The sequence below is a fragment of the Schistocerca cancellata genome, chromosome 1 (assembly GCF_023864275.1).
Source record: "Schistocerca cancellata isolate TAMUIC-IGC-003103 chromosome 1, iqSchCanc2.1, whole genome shotgun sequence".
NCBI classification, from domain to species: Eukaryota; Metazoa; Arthropoda; class Insecta; order Orthoptera; family Acrididae; genus Schistocerca; species Schistocerca cancellata.
Window position 1 is genome coordinate 20,300,404 of NC_064626.1, and position 6,000 is coordinate 20,306,403.

A 6,000-nucleotide genomic window follows, 5' to 3' on the forward strand; every position below is an offset into this window, starting at 1 on the left:
GTCAATGACATCCAGAGAATATGAGGTCGACGTCCTGCATCTACCAACTGCTGCAGTGTTGTGATGGTATCATGTGTTAATTCTGTGCAGGTGTGGTATGTTGGCAGTCATGGTTAGATTTCACTCTTGCAGTAATCATTAGAAAGCACCAGTGGCAAAGGGAACAAGATGTGTTCTGTAACTACTATTGTGAGGCTGAAACTCAACCACAGTTGCCACTGACAACACCTGCATAGAACTAACACATCATACCATCACCACACTGTGACTGTGGAGTCATCCAAGACGTAAGTGACACATATTGTATCCACCCTTGACAGATAAAGGAGTCACAGTGGCTACTTCTGACCAGTCTGATGCAGTCTTCGTTCTCGTGCAAGCACTCACAGTCAGTTCCAGAAGAAAGTGTACGCCATTGTCTGTATGATATAAAAGACACTATTATAAATATATGTTTACATGAAAGTACCTGTTATTACTACACTGGAGCGACAAAGAAAGTGATATAGGCATAAATAATCAAATACAGACATGTACGAGGTGTGTCTAGAAAAAAACCGGACTAGTACTGGTGAAACAATAAAACGAATGCAATAATGCTGAAAGTCGCGTGGCCTGTCACGTGACTCTCGCTCCGCCTACTGCTCGAGTTTCATCTGCCTCCTGCACTCAGTCTGCCCGTGGCGTCTGTTTTAAGTAGTTGACGTTTTGTCTGTGCGTCGGAAAATGTTGAGTGTACAGAAAGAACAGCGTGTTAACATCAAATTTTGTTTCAAACTAGGAAAATCTGCAAGTCAAACGTTTGTAATGTTACAACAAGTGTACGGCGATGATTGTTTATCGCGAACACAAGTGTTTGAGTGGTTTAAACGATTTAAAGATGGCCGCGAAGACACCAGTGATGACACTCGCACTGGCAGACCATTGTCAGCAAAAACTGATGCAAACGTTGAAAAAATCGGTAAACTTGTTCGACAAGATCGCTGCTCTGCTCTGATTGTTAAACGGCGATCTTGTCGAACAAGTTTACCGATTTTTTCAATGTTTGCATCAGTTTTTGCTGACAATGGTCTGCCAGTGCGAGTGTCATCACTGGTGTCTTCGCGGCCATCTTTAAATCGTTTAAACCACTCAAACACTTGTGTTCGCGATAAACAATCATCGCCGTACACTTGTTGTAACATTACAAACGTTTCACTTGCAGATTTTCCTAGTTTGAAACAAAATTTGATGTTAACACGCTGTTCTTTCTGTACACTCAACATTTTCCGACGCACAGACAAAACGTCAACTACTTAAAACAGGCGCCACGGGCAGACTGAGTGCAGGAGGCAGATGAAACTCGAGCAGTAGGCGGAGCGAGAGCCACGTGACAGGCCACGCGACTTTCAGCATTATTGCATTCGTTTTATTGTTTCACCAGTACTAGTCCGGTTTTTTTCTAGCCACATCTCGTATGAAAAGGTAGAATACGGCACTGCGGTCGGCAACGCCTATACAAGACAACAAGTGTCTGGCGCCGTTGTTAGATCGGTTATTGCTGCTACAATGGCAAGATGTGAGTTTGAACGTGGTGTTATTGTCGACGCTCGAACGATGGGACACAGCTACTCCGAGGCAGCGATAAAGTGGGGATTTTCCCGTAGGACCATTTCACGAGTGTACCGTGAATATCAATAATCCCGAAAAACATCAAATCTGCGACATCGCTGCTGCCGGAAAAAGATTCTCCAAGGACGGGACCAACGACGATTGAAGATAATTGCTCAACGTGACAGAAGTGCAACCTTTCTGAAAATTGCTGCAGATTTTCGTGCTGGGCCTTCAACGAGTGTCAGCGTGCGAATCTTTCAACGAAGCATCATCGATGTGGGCTTTCGGAGCTGAAGGCCCACTCATGTACTCTTGACGATTGAGCGACACAAAGGTTTACGCCTCGCCTGGGCCCGTCGATGCCGACAGCGGATGTTGATGACTGTAAACATGTCTCGTTTCAAATTGTATCGAGCGGATGTTCGTGTACGGATACGTAGACAACCTCATGAATCCATGGACACAGGCGTGTCAGCAGGGGACTGTTAAAACTGGTGGAGGCTCTGTGATGGTGTGGGGCGTGTGCAGTTGGAGTGATACGCAGGGACCCCTGATACGTCTAGATACGACTTCTGACAGGTGACGCTTACGTAAGCATCCTGTCTGATCACCTGCACTCATTCATGTCCATTGTGCATTCCGACGGACACGGGCAATTCCAGCGGGACAATGCGACAACCCACACGTACAGAATTGCTACAGAGTGACTCCATGAGCACTCTTCTGAGTTTCAACACTTCCGCTGGCCACCGAAGTCCCCAGATATGAACATTGTTGAGCATTTCTGGGATGGTTTGCAACGTACTGTTCAGAAGAGATCTCCACCCCCTCGTACTCTTGCGGATTTATGGACAGCCGTGCAGGATTCAGGGTGCCAATTCCGTCCAGAACGACTTCAGGCATCAGGCGAGTCCATGCCACGTAGTGCTGCGGCACTTCTGCGTGCTCGCGGGTGCCCTATACGATATTAAGGGGATGCACCAGTTTTTTTTTTGGCTCTTCAGTGCTTATACTCAGTTACGTAATAGTTAATCCAGTCGCTGCCGTGATCGATTATAGCTTGGCACCTTTTTGGGATACTTTTCGTGAGAGTTTCTGCATATTCTCTCCGTAACGGTCTCCATATCGTTCTGATTTTGTATGACAGCTTCTTCAAAGTATGTTATTGGCTTTCCTTTGAGCTTCTTGTCAATACACGACCCAACATTTCCCGTCGGATTTGCACCCGGAACACTGCAGGCCAATCCATCGCGGACACACCATTGTCTTGTTTCCACCCTGTACAGAGTATAGAGACGGCTGCGATGTTCTCTTGAAGCACCCAGCTTGTCTCGTTCGAACCAAGCAGCTTCTTAACAGATTTCAGAAGGCATATTTTGATAAATATATAAATACAAATATAAATAAGTGACGCTTTAGATATTCTGCACTCGTTGTAAACTGCAACCGACAAAACATAAGATTCAACTCTCACACTGTTTATCTATACACTCTGCAAAAGCGTATTGATTGTAGATTCGAGACCAACACGAGATATGTCGCTGCGGAAGTTATATTTAAAATTAAAATTTCTTGTGGAACTGACTGTGCACTTAGCATCCTCGATTATTTCTCGGATGTATTCCAATTTCTGTCTTCCCCTCACTTTTCTCCTTCCGCAGCTCCCTCTATTGCCATGGAAATTTTTCCCTCATCTCTTTACAGATGTCACGACCTCCTGCTCCTTCCTCTAGGCACTGTTTTCTTCGTATTCCTTTCCTCGCCCCACTTCCTGTAACACCACTTTCAAAGGCTTCGATTTTCTCCTTTCCATTTTTCCTGCAGCCTATGAATCTCTTCCGTATAATGCTGCGCTGCAGACGTATATTGTCAGCAATCTGTTTGCCAAATTAAGGTCCACACCGTTTGGTACAAGCAGGCCAGGAATGTACTCTTTGCCTGCTCTAGCCTGCTGTTTATGTCGTCTTTGCTTCATCTATCTTGTGCTGTTTTGCTTCCATGGTAACAGAGTTCCTTAACTTCGTCTATTAAGACTATGGCTAGCCCCGTTTCTGCTCTCTTCGTTACTTTCTTACACTTAGTTCTCATTTTGTGCTCATGCCTCTAGATCGTGAGCTCACGAGGTCGATTCGTGCCTGTGTCGGACACTTTCTTCCTCGGGTGCTGAGTTTTAATGTTGTCCTAATCGTTTCATCTCACCACAAAAAATGTTCAATGTGTGTGAAATCTTATGGGACTCAACTGCTAAGGTCAACAGTCCCTAAGCTTACACACTACGATGTTCCGGCTCATTTTCCTCTTGAAGCACCCAGTTTGTCTCGTTCGAACCAAGAAGGTATTTTTTGATAAATACTAATATAAATAAGTGACGGTGCTTAAGGACAAACACACACACCCATACCCGAGGGAGGACTCGAACCTCCGCCGGGACCAGCCTCACAGTCCATGACAGCAGCGCCTGAGACCGCTCGGCTAATCCCGCGCGGAATCTCACCACAAAGGTGCGCAAGTCGTCGAAAGAAAGGCTTGCACCAATTGGCCGAGCAACCTTACATGGACTCCCACACTCATTTATGCCCCTCGACTATTTCATTAGCTGGCCGAAGTGGCCGTGCGGTTAAAGGCGCTGCAGTCTGGAACCGCAAGACCGCTACGGTCGCAGGTTTGAATCCTGCCTCGGGCATGGATGTTTGTGATGTCCTTACGTTATTTAGGTTTAACTAGTTCTAAGTTCTAGGGGACTAATGAACTCAGTAGTTGAGTGCCATAGTGCTCAGAGCCATTTGAACTATTTCATTTCATTTCAGTGGAATGAGACGTCTATGTAAGAACCGTTTCATGAGATTTTGCTTGGTTTATATTGTTACTGTGACTCGTACTGGCGCCTCTGATTCTGGTGCGCCATTAACGAGTAATTTAATCCGGGAGAAGACTGAGCAGTGAAATTCACAAGGCGCTTCATCTGCCCCTACCGATGTGCTTTATGCAGCCTGCAACACCTTTAAATATCACGCTTATGGTCTTCATATTCTCTCTCTCTCGCTTCGTGCAGACTACTAGTCCTACAGAAAAAAATGAACACGACCGCATTGTAGGAAATGTAGTGTAGTTAAATTTTGTACGGTGACATGTTTTCGCTAGAGGCCGTAGTTATCGAATTATTCTCGAAAAACGTACAAAAGTGATCTTGAAACATTGTTTCCTCGGGTAACTCTAAAACCGTGGCTTCCATTGAAAACGTAGATCACTCCAATATTTAAGTATATTAAATATTCTACGAAAAGGTCCCACTAATTTTTTCTGTGAGGCTGATAATCTGCTCATAGCGAGTGAAGAGAATACGAAAATCTCCCACCTGGTTTTGAAGGTGTTTCTGGCCATTTGTTTCCCACATAGGACACAGCGCTATCTTACGAGGGTAATCCCAAAAGTAAGGTCTCCTGTTTTTTTCATAAGTACAGAACCAGTTGGTCACTCTGTTATGAAGAGTGCTTCATGGACCTCCCGTTGGATGTTACCGCCAAGTGCGCATTGCGCCCAGTTATTCGGTTTTTGAACGCGAAGAGCACTGTGCCGATTGAAATCCATCGCCAATTGACGGAAGTGTATGGAGAGTCGTGCATGGATATCAAACATGTTCGTAAGTGGTGTGGAGAGTTTGCAGCTGGTCGGACCGAAATTCACGACGTACAAAGGAGCGAGAGACTGTCAGTTTCTGAGGAGACAGTTTTGAAGGTTGAGCAAAGCATGCGTGAAGATAGGCGGATAACCCTGGATGATCTCTGCACGCTGGTTCCTGAGGTTTCCCGAAGCACCGTTCACAGAATTTCAACGGAGACATTGAACGTCCGGAAGGTGTCAAATTCTCCATGACAACGCTCGCCCACGCATCGCTCGGCAAACCGTTGCTCTCCTGCAACAGTTTCAGTGGAACATAATCACCCACCCACCCTATAGTCCTGACATGGCGCCCAGTGACTATCACCTGTTCCCCAGGGTAAAAGAACATTTGGCCGGAAAGCGATTCATCTCCGACGACGAGGTGGAAGAAGAGGTTCACAACTTTCTGAACAGTATCGCGGCGAGCTGGTATGACATGGGCATACAAAAACTGCCACAGCGTCTACAAAAATGCATCGACAGAAATGGTGATTATGTCGAAATATAGGTAAATGTTCAATCTGTAAACTGATGTAAACCATTGTAGAAATAAACAGGTCTATGTACTTATAAAAAAATAGGAGACCTTACTTTTGGGAATACCCTCGTACATTAGTTGTATCTTATATTCCTAAGTTCTTTCCTTTCCATCCACTCCTGTATGACACAGTGAGTCAATGTGTGCGTCTGCTTGATATTTTCTGAAGTAGTTGTAGTGCAGTGTCTACTGGCACCATGTCGGGCAAC